This window comes from Leptodactylus fuscus, chromosome 2, assembly GCF_031893055.1.
Source record: "Leptodactylus fuscus isolate aLepFus1 chromosome 2, aLepFus1.hap2, whole genome shotgun sequence".
Lineage (NCBI taxonomy): Eukaryota > Metazoa > Chordata > Amphibia > Anura > Leptodactylidae > Leptodactylus > Leptodactylus fuscus.
The window spans coordinates 89,625,259-89,640,488 of NC_134266.1; the positions used below are offsets into that span (position 1 = coordinate 89,625,259).

At 38.2% G+C, this 15,230-nt stretch overlaps 1 protein-coding gene across 2 annotated transcripts in view; it reads left to right on the forward strand.

The window, feature by feature from the left end:
* Positions 1–413: 413 nt before the first annotated feature.
* The window catches only part of CNTN2 (contactin 2), a 50,125-nt gene continuing 35,308 nt past the window's right edge, over positions 414–15,230 (forward strand). For both annotated transcript variants that reach the window (XM_075264127.1, XM_075264128.1), the window contains exon 1: positions 414–543. The gene's annotated coding sequence lies outside the window, so the exon portion shown is untranslated. The remainder of the gene's footprint in view (positions 544–15,230) is intronic.

Sequence of the window (15,230 nt, forward strand, 5' to 3'; positions counted from 1 at the left end):
CATGCGGTGGATTAATATTCACATTATGATATCACTCTAACTTGTGTTATATGACAAACACTCAGACGCTGCAGCTCAGAAACTCAGTTCTACTCTATTAGATGGCTGCAACATGGACTACCAAAGTAATGCACGTATTCCGAAGCATACGCTAATTCCTGTTCTACAATGACACAACAGGAGAACATCTACATTTATCTACAGTATAATGTACCAGTGCAAGGAGAGCTGGCACAGTCTGTGCATCTGCCAATGTGTCTGTGCTCCTTCCCTCTCAGGGAGGACTCTGGAGGGAAAGGGAGGGAGTTACAGAGAGACTGAGGAAAAAGGGAGGGAGAGAAGAAGAGAGAGAGTGAGAGAAGGCGAGAGAGGAGGAGCGTATACTGATGCAGTCAGCTTGCAGTATCCTGATACACACACATATATATATCTACAGCACTGAACCTGCACCCTCCCTCCTTGCTGCAGATTTCTGTATGTGATGTGAAGAGAGCGACAGAAGTCCCCGCTGCTGTGGCATTGACACCTGTCTTTATAATCCAGGTAGGGTAATTGTGCACCGCTATATAAGGCTGGCATTAAGGTATATCTTTATACTTAGTTTTATGATTAGTATTATTAGTGGGTTGCACATGCTCTAGCGGGGCGCCTAGTTTGTTAGAATTTGTCTTAAAATGATGTCTTTCCCTGTATACATATTAAAATGGAAATGTTGTAATGTAAAGGCTATATGACTGGAGGTGTAGAGGAATGCACATCTTGGCAACATACATCTAGAGGCAAGGATGCACAGAATGCTGAGTCTATACCTTAGCCTTAGTACATACACTATAGACTTAGTGTCTTCAGCATGGCCTGTAGAGAAGCGTCTGCAGGGCAGGACAGTTCACATATAATGGTGGTTGTGCTGCATACAAGTCTAAAGTCACAACTAGTATTTAGGCGTCTTCATATTATGACAGTATTGTAACAAGGCTCAGTCAGCTCCAGAAAATCAGCAAGAAATTCACAGCACACAAGTGAGTCTTATATTCCTGCTTCAGTAAAAGTGAAGATGTCATGTAGGGAAGTATTACTGTAAGTCTGGGAGAGACTTGCTATCATGGTCTGCAGATTTCTGGAATAAGTAGAAGTTGGACAAATAAAGAATATAACTTCTAGTAAAGTAACTTGCAGTACGGGAGGTAATAGGTTCATGGGGCAATATAATATTTATGCTTCTGTGTAAACTATGCATCGAGTAGGCCTTGACTGTTGAGGAAACTGGGTGGACCACTGAGGAATAATAAGAAAGCGCAAGAAGAAGTTGAAGATGAACTTAATAGATACAATAAGAACGGTGAGAGAGTAATATAGCAAGCTGACTAGTATACAGGGTACGGCCTGATTATTGACCTCATAAACAATCCTAATGGATGTTCCTTTAGGTGAGAATGGTTCTAGGTTATGTTAGCCATTGCCTTCTGTCTGCTACAATGCTGTGACAATTGTCTTTTCCCTGATGGTATATACATTGGTGTGGTACAGAGACATAGACTGCAGGAAATGTCAGCCATTAACCATTCATTTCTAAAGTAAAGGCCCAAAGCATAAGGTGAATGTTGGAAAGAGTTTTATAAAGTGGCAAGAACATCTCCCACTCCTATAGACTTAAGTCCGTTCTCAGGAGCGGTGGGATTATATCATGGTATACGGGAAATATGGGAGATTGAGATCTTTATCATTATTAGACTACTTTTTTCACACTTCTCTATTTATTGCTTGTCTTCACCATTCACCTGCTTATCATAAAGTGATTTCTTTGAAATTCACGTTAAAACGCTTTATAGGGTGACGTCTATTTGTAAGGATTAAATCTTCACAACTAATTGTTTTCCCTTCCCATAACTACACAAGTTACTACTAAGTTCCTTATATGTTCCCCAAGACCTTCTTTTTACTCTGTGTGATATACATTTATAAGACCGTGTCTTCCCTCTCCTTATCATAAAAACTATCCTCATGTCTCTTACCCTTTACAATGGCTGAACACATGGAAGCTTTTTAAAGTTTCCTCTACACAAATTTTTAGAAATATTTTTCACGATTTCAAGCAAGTTTTGCTTCATTGCGAATAAGTATTTCATGACTGTTTTAGGCTAGAGAAGATCATAAACAGAAAAATGATATAGTCATTGCTAGTAATTCACATGAAGCTTTCATTCAATGCTGTATCACCCTCCCTGATATATATATATATATATATATATATATATATATATATATATATATATATATATATATATAATATATCGTATCGGACTCTGAAGAAAGGAAAATTATTATTATTATATTATCATATTTTTATGTCATTGTATGTCACGATAATGCAGACATGTCATCACGCGATTCTGTTGTATTTAGATTACGACCCAATATTTTCATCTTATTTTTTTTGTTTGACGTTCATTTCCAAGGAATCCAAAATGCACGTTTTATGTGAGCACAACACAATCATTCATTTGTTCTTCTGGCCCTTGATGGTTCTTGACCCATCTGTTGCTGCATACCCTGAGTATGAGTAGCCTGGGGTGATAGATGCCATATTAAAAGAAGCTTAAAATGGACAAATGCTCAGTGTGGCTGCCAAATGAACAAGTCTTGCAGCAGACCACACACATCTGTACAATATGTCTCCTCAGTTTTTGATGCACTTTACAATGAATCCTCAAATGTTGAATACAAGTAAGTATGCATAGAAGCTGCGAACTGTCAACAGGTGCTGCGGTGTCGTATATTATTATAACACACGTATACTAAATATAGTATATGAATATGGGATCAATGAGATGCTATAAAACACTTTGACCTGCAGGACTGATACTGACTAAGAATTTACCTAGCTCCCAATATGGCATACATAGAAAATCAGATGAATGGAACGCTAGCACACGGCGACAGCAGCAGCGGGATCTTAAAAGTAATGAACCGTGTTTTACAATTTCAAGTTTGTAATTTTCAGTCTCTGACTCACAAGTAAAAAAAGCATTGAAAGTTCTGAAAATGTAAACTTATTCTCATGAATAAGAAGAAATAGAAGCCAAATAAGCAGTTTCCAACATTCATTTTAATGAAAAAGAAAACTCAATGTAAAGAGTAGAATAGAAAATTGTGGTATACACCTACAGCCTCAGAAGTGCTTAATCCATGTGGTTTAAGGCTTCATATTGTCGTTAATAATAATTGTATTTTTTGTGATATTACTGTAGATGCCAATTGACAAAGGGGGCCAATATGTGGGCCAATGAGTGGAAAAATCTTGTGGATGTTCTGCAGTTCTTTATTCTAATAGAAAGGAGCAAAACTGGGTTCTGACCAAGCTGTGGGGGAGAATACAACATTATGAAAAGCTATTAAGAAAGTATTTTTTCCTAACTGTATAAACAATTTAATATGTTTCAATAGGATTATGTTACGATAAGTGTTTCAATAGGAACCAATGTAATCTTGGACCTATAAAAATGTATCATGGTGACCAATGTAAGTGAAAGCATCAATTAGATACTATATTTTAAAGAAATCAGTGGGAGTTACTACTCGACTAAAGGGCCCCCAGAAAGGGGCTATATAAGTGGCCGGGTAACTTATCATGGCCAATATGCAGAGAGGGCCACAATGGTTAAGGGGAAACTGTCTCCAGGAAGCCCAATAACAAACCACAATGTGGGGGACATTATTCTGAGCACTATCATACCGTTACACAGTCTAATAGATTGATGATTTTCTTGACAAAGCAGCTTTTATGAATATGCAAATGAGGTTAAATTACAAAAGGGGCGTGCCAGAGCCAGATTTTCAAATCTCATTACAGGCCCTTGGAGGTTCTGGCATGCCCCCATTGCAATTAAACATCATTTGCAAAGTCATAAAAGCAGCTTTTTCCAAGAATTAGTGCATCTAATGGACTATGTAAAGACATGATGGTGCTCAGTTTACTGTCCCCTACAACGCACAATGTTTGGATTATCAAGTTTCATGATCACCAATCCCTTATCACATATACCCTTCAAATCCACATGGAGTTTCGGAAGACCATTCAGCTTTGAATTAGAACCTTGTCTCTTTTTTTAGTTTCAGAATTACAATTTAGGTACCACATATGTCAAAATTAGACCATATATATATATATATATATATATATATATATATATTCACTGTACAGTCAATTGTGCTAGAGACAAGCCTTGAAAAATACAAACATTTCAGACCAGTTCTTAGTTGCACATTGTGATGCTGGACTTAGGCCTGACATATTTGTTGTCTCAATGTTCATTCTACTGACAGCCATCCATCCATCCATTAGACATTCCTAGTATCAGTCCTTTCTTTTTGCTAAACCCTAAAGAATTTCCTTACAAAAGTTTACATTCTAGTCACAAGAACAACTAAAGTTGCAAGATTTACAGACAATCCTATGCTTATGATGCCTGCCTGTCCTCAGGATCACCGAGCATGCACCAAAGATGTATAACAGTCTAATAACACTGCCTGATAATACTGTGGCACATGTATTCCAAAAATTTGGAAAAGATTCTGATCATTTTATTTGCTTGTAATTCTTGTTTAAGATTTGCCAATATTGTACATTATGGTACAATCCATGTTACGTTTCTGATACCATCTGAGGCTGGGTCCACATCTATGCTCAGTGAGTGTTCGGGGATTCCGTTCCCCATTTGTCTTACAAATGCGGAGAGAAAAGTCCTGCAAGTATGACAGTCATCTGGCAACCCCAGACCCCCATTACAGTCTACGGGGTCTGGGGTTTCCGCAGGTAACCACTTTTTAAGCAGATTGGGTTTCTGTTTTTTGGGTCCCCAATATGAACCTAGAGCAAATGGCATCTGTGTGAATGTAGAATGGAAGAATATTTCCAAAGTAAGGTCAGAACACATTTTCTATCTGACTTCTCATTTATTGACGAGTAGGTACTGAAGTAAAGACAGATTCAAGTCCAAAAAAATCAATTGCTTGTTCTGTATATGTATTGACCAGCATGTTCTCTGCACGTATATCCAAAAAAATCAATAGATCACCACTGACCACTGAAATAGTGAATGAAAACTTCAGGCCAGCAACAGTAGTAGAAAAACAATGCTCAGGGCTTGTAGATTATGGGTAATGATCATTATTATTAATTGTATTGATATACTTATTAAGAATAATAATTAGTACTATCATAATTATTCCTATTATTATTAGTAGTAGTAGTATTGCAATTTCAATTATTTTGGAGGTATTGATTTGAATTAAATCCAAAGCTTGGCAATCTGTGGATCCAGAATGGTTTTGTCCCCATCTGTACTACAATATGTGTATGTGTGTGTGTGTGTGTGTGTGTGTGTGTGTATACACATATATATGTAAGTACATTTTTGTACACGATTTCAACATTTTTTTTCTAAAATTCTTAAATGTATCAATATACTCACTGACGTGCATGCAAACTAAAGAGAACCGTCAGTGCATTCTATCCTCATGCTCTGGATTTCTGTGCAATCTCTCATCTGACGTCTCCAAATGGACATACAACATTTTAATATTCATTAAATAATATTATCCGCAAATTCATCCCTAAAGCTCTTTCCTGAACTTAATCTGATAAGTTAGCATTACTGTATTACATATACTACTGTATCTTTAATAAGTATCAGTGATTGGCCACAAACCCTAAGTGCAGAATGAAGGCACTCACTTTGTCTTATCTTAATCATTTTAAAAGGATACTTTATAATCTGTCCTATGATGAGATTGACTATAATGGGAGGGGGTACTTTCTGTTGTGTTTGATAGAGAAGATAGAGGGTCGAGTGTCATCTATAACTTCAACAAACACTAATGGAAAACCATAAGTCAGACATGCTCGGCTTTCTCATTACACACTAAGTAACATCTCGTAATCTCAGATGAGATCATAGAAATTAATTAGGGATGTGTCTTAATGAGATGATGTATGGTGGCTAAGTTATAGGTCCAACTAACCAGCAGCTGATATCTTTTATACTGTTCATTAATGTGGATCCATTTAATATTTTTAATCACTTAGAGATATTTCATGTCAATTTAGAAATATACATTTTACTGCAGGTCAAAGTGGTTGAAGTCTAATTTGCCAAAGAACAGATTGATTCTTTAGCAGATGACAGCAAAGGATTGAATCTTCTTTATCACTTGTATAAAGAGCAATGAGATTGGCAGATAAAATCTTTTATGCTAAATCAAACTATGGAGGTCTTTGCAGGCATGCCATAACTTGGAGGGAGAACTATTGTTAGATGAATTATCATGCTATCATTAGGAGACAAATTACCATTTCCACAATTAAATCAGCGCATAATATAAAAATGTCAGAATATCCTTCAAAAGACAGACTGTATCCTTCTAGACTCAACCAGAATAAAAAAAAAAAAACATTACAGTACAGGATTGTCTCAGAAGTCATGTTTATATGAATGTCCTACAGCTTATACAATAGTAACATAACTTTACAGCCCTGTACAGAGATTGTCACCACTCACATCAGCCATGTTCTAAAGGGGTCCACAATTTAATTTCCATACCTCAAACACATTAGGACCAATCACAATTAATCTGCTAGTGGAGTTTTAGACTTTGAGAGAAAACCAGAGAACACCAAGGCAACCCACAAAAGTACGGTAAGAATATATAAAGTCAATGGCACACAGGACAGTGTGATGGGTGGGGGTCCTGCTGTTTGGACTGTCTCTAGATTTCATTTTCAGTTGTATTAGGGGTTCCCAGAATCCCTTAATCTTTACTACTATAGTACTTATCATTATAATCATGTGCAGAGTCCCTTTAAAGGACTAGTCACATATTAGATATTTCTTGCATATCCACAGGATATGCCATAAAAATAACCAATAGGTGCACCTATATTGAGAATATGGGTTCCCCAACACCTTTCTTGTGGTCGCTAAATGAAGAGAGGGCTGTAGCACTCTCCTTTTACTTCTAGGAGAGTTATATAGTTATAGAGAACAGCATATAGTTAAAGTGGTTATGAATTATCATATAGTTATAGAGGACAGTATATAGGTATAGAGTTTATGAATTATCATATAGTTATAGAGGACAGTATATAGGTATAGAGTTTATGAATTATCATATAGTTATAGCGGACAGTATATAGTTATAGCAGTTATTAATTATATAGTTTTAGAGGATGTTAATTATCATATAGTTATAGAGGGTATCAATTATCATATATAGTTATCGAGGATAGTATATAGTTATTATATATTGGTTATAGTTATAGTGGTTATTACATAGTTATAGCAGTTATTAATTATGATATAGTTATAGAGGTTATTATATAGTACTAGTGGTTATCAATCATCATATGGTTATAGAACTGTATTGAACGTCCTTGTTGGGTTTTGCTGTATATTTCGGCTTCCTTTATCTAATCTTCAAGACTACTAAATAATGACAAGTGCACAACCAGCAGGCAATATATGAAAGGCAAACCTAGAAAACATAGACAGATTTGTATACCGGTAGTCTGCCCAAAATGCTTACATCCCATACTTACTGTTCATATAGTGAAGCTTAGCATCTGGTATTCCCTAGAGTTGCCCTGAAATGCAGGCGATGGAGAATAATCGATAGTGCCATAGGATACATGCATTCATGAGTCAGTGCAAATAGAACAAAATGATACATTTGGAAACTGACTTAATAAAAGTTTCTAATACACATAATAAATTTATCTCAGATGTTGCTACTAATCTGTGTTATTGTTCCTGGTAACCAAGACTTTATTCCATATTTTCCTAACATTAAGGATTGAGTCGGATCTATGAGATCTAATAGAGCAGCTAATTCATAGCGCTTGTTTATGACCTGTAAAAATCAGGGTAACAGACAGTTTTTATTACATGTGACTTGTGGTCCAGCATGACCTCCATGGTTCATCAATAAAATCTGTCTGCACGCACATTTCATTTACTGCTACTGAGGAACAGAGGGCATGCATGTATGAGGATCATATATTTACAGAGTTTCACACTTTGCCTAGAAGTTGTAGTCTGGTTGTCAGACTCCTTGATAGGAATCTGTCTAGTTCTTTGCTATGGAGCTTCAGTGTGATCTGCACATGTCATTATTCTACAATAAAAGAAATACATTTCTACTTCCTTTGAAGATGTTACTTCCTCAGTGTGTCTGAAACCTCTTCAATCCGATTCATGCAATATGCACAAAGGTATTAAGAATAAGGCACTCATGTGAGAGCAGTTGAATTTCCAGTATTTCTCATTTGCAGTCTTTTTATTACTTTTCCTGGCATCTTATACTATCTGTAGCAGGTGGTTACGGGAAAAATACTCTATCACTTGTATGTGTAATTGCCACATATTACCTGCATTAAAATGTGTGTATAAATAGTTGTCAACAGATCGGCCTATTCGAATACTGTAATGGACTGTTTTCAGAACTGGGTCATGTAAACACTTCTGAGCTGTTACAGTATCTTACAGTCCTGACAAAGGACATTTGATGATGTCCCGGTGACCAGTCAGATGTAGGAGCAGAGCCTGTACAATAACTCCATTTATGAAAGCTGTCCAGGTATGTAGGGGAACGTGGGAGGACAGGACAGTGTGGCCCGGGCCAATTTTTATATCCCGAACATGGATGCATACAGTCAGCCTTATTGTGCCATCATTTGAACACTTTATAGGATAGCCAAGTGTGTGGTGGGAAATATGAATGTAGCAGAACTGAGTGTATGTGGAAGTGGATGTATCAGAACTCAGTGTATGGTAGCAAAGTGGAGGTAGACAAGCTGAGTGCGTGGAGGGAGCATGTAGGTAGTAGGTGGTGTGCAAAGGAAGTAAAACATGAGGGCTGCAGTGTTGTGTGTATGTAGAAGAAAAAACATGGAGGTAGTACAACTAGCTGTGGGTGTGCAGAACAGGAGAACAGAGGTAGCAGGGTTGTGTTTGGGCCAGAACATGGAAGTAGTAGAGTTGTATGTATTTAACAGGTATCTGAAGAAAGAATAAGAAGAACGTAGGCAGTATGCAACTGAAAAGCATTTTGTTCAAATGAAACTTAATACGGGAGTGGGGAGGTCTGAACGAAAGTTTTAACCCAAAGGTATATTCAGCTTTCAAAAAGTTTGGGAACCACTGCTCCAATGCAACCAGCTGAAAGATTTCATTTAGCCATAGCTAACAAAGCTTTCAAATGATGGCACAATAAGGCCGACTGTATGCATTCATGTTTTGGATGGAAAAGTGGCCTGGGGCGCTCCATCCTCTCCTGATCTCACAGGTAACTTACCAAAGCACAGGTACATCATCTGCGAGATCAGGAGAGGAGAGAAAGGAACAACCAAGGGGTTGGGGCTGTTTCCAATCACGTGACTTAGGGGATGGAACCAGACCAGAACCCATGGGTTCATGAAGATAAATCCAACAGATGCAACTAAGTAAAGTTAAGCTCCTGAACAACCCCTTTAAGTAAGGTTTCTACATCTCATACCGTTAGGAGTTGATTGAACCAGTGGTTTCTGGTAAGATTGTGACCAGCCGCTGTATTTCATCTTCTCCTCTCCACAAAACTGTGCAAGCCTGCAGATATATGTAGCCCTACAATAACGAATGATATTATGTCACCACTGAACACCCCCTTGCCTTTACCCTTTCCTCCAGACATCTGCTGTTAGTGTATCCTGCCACAGTCTAGTTATGGTGGCAGCAAGCTACTTCTGTGACGTGTGATCTTCTCAGATGGTGAACAGTTTTGGGGAGCCATGACTCCCCTGAATATTCAGGGTCCAGCTGGTCACCCAGATGCTCATGTCATCATCTGCTATGGCTAAGGAGGGGGATACTGTTCTATTCTTTAATGAGAATAGTGAAAGGAAATCCTGACACAGTCTTCTCCAACGATCAGGGTTTTTATGTATATTCTCAAGAAAAACATAGAGTGGCGAGGACAGCAGTGAATTGTGCCATGCTTCCCAGTGCTAGCAGAAAAAGGAACCCATTGAAGTCAATGGGAGGCTTTTTTTTCAGCGCTGAATCTGACGCAGATTCCACACCAAATTCAGCGCCATTTTCCTCCGTGTGAATGCACCCTTAGAAGTGTAAGTGATGCCACAATGGTGGGTCTAGATTTTCACAATTATAAGGCTTCAGATGAAGAACACATATTTCATACGTCATGCTTCAGTCTTATACATAAAAATGTAAATTTTGAGGGTTTTTTTGGATGTTATCTAATTAATTTATTTTTTTTAGATGCAAAGATAGAAAGGGATGGGGAGGAGTCCCAAATTGTAGAGTCCAAAAACACACATACAGGGTGAACACCCATAAACGAAATGTCTCTACCATTACATACCATTAAAACGTCATTTATTATTAAAGAAGATTTACAACTTTTCCATATACATTAACAATTAGACAAAAAAAGAGAAAAATATGTCCACGATATGGGAGGATATATTATACATGGGATCTAAGTTATAGTAGTGGTCATTAATGTTATGTCCATGTCCAGATGACAGACCTTCATTTTGGACTTCTCCATGGAATGTGATGCTGTCCAATAAATAAATGATGGCATTGTGAATATACTATGGCCTCATCTTCTAAAAGCTTGCAAATGAGCTTTTCTCTTCCAGCTATCCCATAAGGAGCCTTTAGCAAAATGAGTATGTCCTTTTAGTAGAAGGGGGCTTATGATGACAGACAGTGAATGTAGTGGAAGACTGGGGGTCGAGATTTTACCGCTATAAGGAGGAACACCATGACCTACTGTAATGGATTCAGTGACCCCTCAAGGGAGCAATGATAAGGGATTAACAACAAAGGAGGAGGGGGTGTACGTCTCAACATCAATACCCCCATCATATCACTCCAGGGAGATGGTCATTAGAAACAAATTTATTAGCCGAGTCCTTTTATTTTGGCAGCTTGTGCCTGTATTGTTGGTTGGTAGATTATAAGGACTGAAATGGAACAAACTTGTTTTCTTATAAAGTTTCTACAGTATATTGATTCTGAAACACAGACATACAAATGAATGTGATCTATGAAGGATACATACTGTCATATAAAATGTATATTGGGTAAACAAGCTGCCATACCATGTAACACCCAAAGGACAGACATACCCATTACAGTGAAGAATGATGATGAAGGGGTTATGTGAGGTAGACAGCTGGTGCCAGTCTGGTCAGAGGCATTTATCTGTGAAATGTGCTAGTACTAGGTCAACATTTAGATATTAGGAGCAGTGTATGTGTTTATGGATGGTTTATTGCATTATTTACATGTTGGCTTCTATGGGCAACTCCGTTTTCTATGCCCTGCATCTAGAAGACCTTTATAGGAAGGTAAATCTTCACCAAAAAAGCCAACTTTTAGGGATTCCTGTATGAAATGATAAGAGATAACAAACTCACTTGGCTAGGACCACAACTGCTTTTGCTTTTATTCTGTCTGGTTGACCAGGAGTTTGCAGTTTATAGTATTTCCACAGAGAGAGACCAGTTGTATTGATGTGAATGGGAGAAACATATACAAATATACTTTACCAAATGCTCTGCTTATTCTGGTGGGTGTCCCAAGAACCATACCCCAATTGATCTTACTTTTATGGGCTGTTAGATTAATATCATAAACATTAGTCTTCGGAAAAAACAAAGTCATAATAATTGATCCATATTATATACTGTAACTAATCCAAATGCCCCTGCTACAAAGGCACATATACTATAATGTCTTCCTAAGTGACTCTCACATTTTGCTAATGGAGGACAGGTCATAAGGGTAATTCTCCCCAACCCCTCCCTTCCCCCATTAGCTAAACATATTCTTAAAAAATTTTTTGGGGAGGTCACCCAACACTGGACATTTAATATTGCTCAAAGCTCATGCCTTCATGTCACATTAAAATAGAAAAATCTACCCCACATATAGTTCAAATGGATATTACTTTGGGTAAAAATATTGTAATGTGCGATATAGAATCAAATCACACAGGATCTACGTGACCTTAGTCAGCAAGCCCCTTCCCTACAGTTTAGATCTGGGGTAATAGGTGAGAAATCAAACAGACACCATTTTACACAAACCTATAGGAATGCGAAGCATTTAAAAGGGTTCTCCTATCTCAGCCTTTCAGCCAGGCTGTATGCAGTGTCTGCTTCTCACTTCTTACATTTCTCTCCCTCCCTCCTGCTAAATGGGACACACAACACTTCTGCAGGTTGGATAATCTGCAGATTTGTGTACAGAACAGGCACAGAGTTATCTGTGTGTTTACATAGAGAGATAACAGACCTGACTTTATTAGCAAACTGCAATTAGCTGCAGGGATTGTCCTGCTGCCGCTGAGTAAGTGACGTCACTTGTCCTATTGCGCAAGTCCGTGGTTATAGCAACGCTGTGTAAACAATTGGAGGAATAAAGTAACATACCAGGCAAACAAAGCAGAATTTCTAAAACAATATATTCAGGAAAAGTCTTCAATTTACATAAGCTACCAGTATAGACAAGATCCTTGAGATGGGACAACCCCTTTAAAGGGAATCTGTTAGTTCTCAGAGTATCTGTACCTTACAGGGCATCTCATGTGTTGTTCAGTGCTGTTCCTATAATGGCTGCTGCCAACCTCCAAATAAATAACTTTAATTCCTCATATAAAGTTGGTGTTTCAAACCAAGAGGGTGGAGATCTACTGGAGCTCATCTTGCCAAGCTCATCTTGCCCCAACTTGGCCTCTACTCTTATTGACACCCCTTCGCCTTGTTGTTGTCTCCAGGAGCTGACAGATTTCCTTTAAAGTGTTCTTCCTTTACAGTCCCTATGTTGTATTCATACAATGAGGATTGTGTCCTTCTGTTCAACTGGGTTTTCAGTATTGGAAGAATAATCTGAAAAGCAGTGACTTATTTTAGAACTAGGCACTAGAACAGCCCCTTAATGCTTGGTATTTCCACCACAAATATCCACAGATGTCCCTTGTATATTAGCACTATGAAAAAAGCCTTTGGCTGTGATTTATACAGTAATGTTAAAAAATTTCTTATACTTAGTTGATACACCTAAAAATTATGGTTAACTGCTGGCAGTATAGATTTTCTTATATACACAATCCCACCGTGTCAGCTTTAATGAGGCAAAGATGGATTTATTTCCTATAAGTCATTTAGACACCATGCGCACATTTGCTTTGTCAGTGTGATCGCCTGGCTTTCATGGCTAGAACAATGACCCATTATTTTCATTATTTTCGATGGCCCCATACACATGTCCGTGTATTATCATGGGGCTGAGAGCCTGGGGCAAAACTCAGGACAGGTCATATACTTGTTTGTTTTACAGCCCAGGGTCAATAAAGGAAGTCAATGGGTCCGTGGAGGCAAGGATGGCGCACAGATATCTTATATAGACCATTCATGTGGTTTTACCATGGACCCCGCACATGCACACGTTCATACAGCCTTAATCGTAGTTTTCTAGGTAGACCACTGTTTATGAATAATGTTATTTTCAAGAATAAAAAATCTATCAGGACAGGTAGATTATCCCTGTCACAGCAGTGTCAGGCTATATTCACACAATAAACTTCAGGCATGAAAAAATATATCAATATTGCAAACCATATACCTTGAATACATTTCCTGTTTCCCACCCTTAGATTCTTCCTTTATCTGTTTCTTATATGTTCTAGGAGATGCTATTCTATCAGGGGAAATGTTGGTTCAAGCTGTTATATTTCTTCTGCATTATAATGTTGCACAATAAATATTTGCAAATTTCACTTCAACTTCATAGGTAGTCGTGGCAAACTTATCTGTACTTAAACATATCTGGGCAGTACTCCTTACGAATTGGGCAATCCAAATCAGCAGCAGTGTCAGACTGAGATGCCTTGTTAATGATTTTAAGGCTGTAAGCTATGTGTGTATACAGTATATATATATATATATATATATATATATATATATATATATATATATAAACTTGAATTGCAGTGTTAAGCCGGTTGCACACGGCCAGTGTACTAACCAGTGGCCGTGAATGAATAGCACTGGCGGTGTGCGGGCGACACGCAGATGTCACCCATGTGCCGCCATATTCAATTAATAGGAGCCGCGGAACCAGGTCTGCAACAACGGTCCGGAATAGGACCTGTTCTATATTTTGCGGCCTGGACTGTCGGCCTGCACATGTGACCATTTAATTCACAATTCATGTGTATGGGCCCTCAGAAATGAATGTGTCCGTCTGTTACAGGAAAATTCCCTATAGCACACTGACCATTCATACTGTGGTGCGCAAAGGGACTAAAGCATGAGAGGAATGCCAGAGGATTAGCTTGTTCTACTAATGATATAGTGGCATAACTACCGCCATAGCAGCAAAGACAGCTGAAAAGACCCCAGAGTATAATAATTGTTTATGGGTGTCCACAGTGGGACATAATACTGTGTGCAGGGGCCACTATGGGGGATAATACTGTGTGCAGGGGCCACTGTGGGGGATAATACTGTGTGCAGGGGCCACTATGGAGGATAATACAGTGTGAAGATGCCACTATGGGGCACAATAGAGCGCGCAGGAATGCGTAGGAGGGGTCGGTCGAGGTCTTCAGCGTCGGTGGGGGGGGATACCCATGTCAAAAGTTCACCACGGGGCCCCATCATTCCTAGTTACGCCACTGGATATAGATATGATTTACAGAGCAAAAATTAAAAGCAGTTACGTTAAACATTGCCTATAGATAATGGTCACAACTGTGTAAAAACTCTAATATATTTCTTTAATATAATAAGTTATTTTATAGTAGGTTTATTAGCAGGTCTTTTATCTTGTTCTAACAATATAAGATAGCACAGTAAGGATATTTTCTTTGACTTTCCATTTTACTTTTCAAGGACTCCATATCATTAGGCATACTGCCTAGAAATTGTAGAAACGCAACCATTAAGGACAATGGCAAAGATCGCAACCTGTAATTACTGAACAGCATGTTGGACATCGATGAACTAGCAGTATTTTAGATTCTGGCGTAAAATCTGCCAAACACATTTATATTGTAAATGAAATAACTTATTGTACATGCAGGTTTACAAGAAAATATGACACAGTACACGGATGTAATTGGCGAGGTTTTGGTCACAGCGGACCTTTTTCAAGGCAGATCTG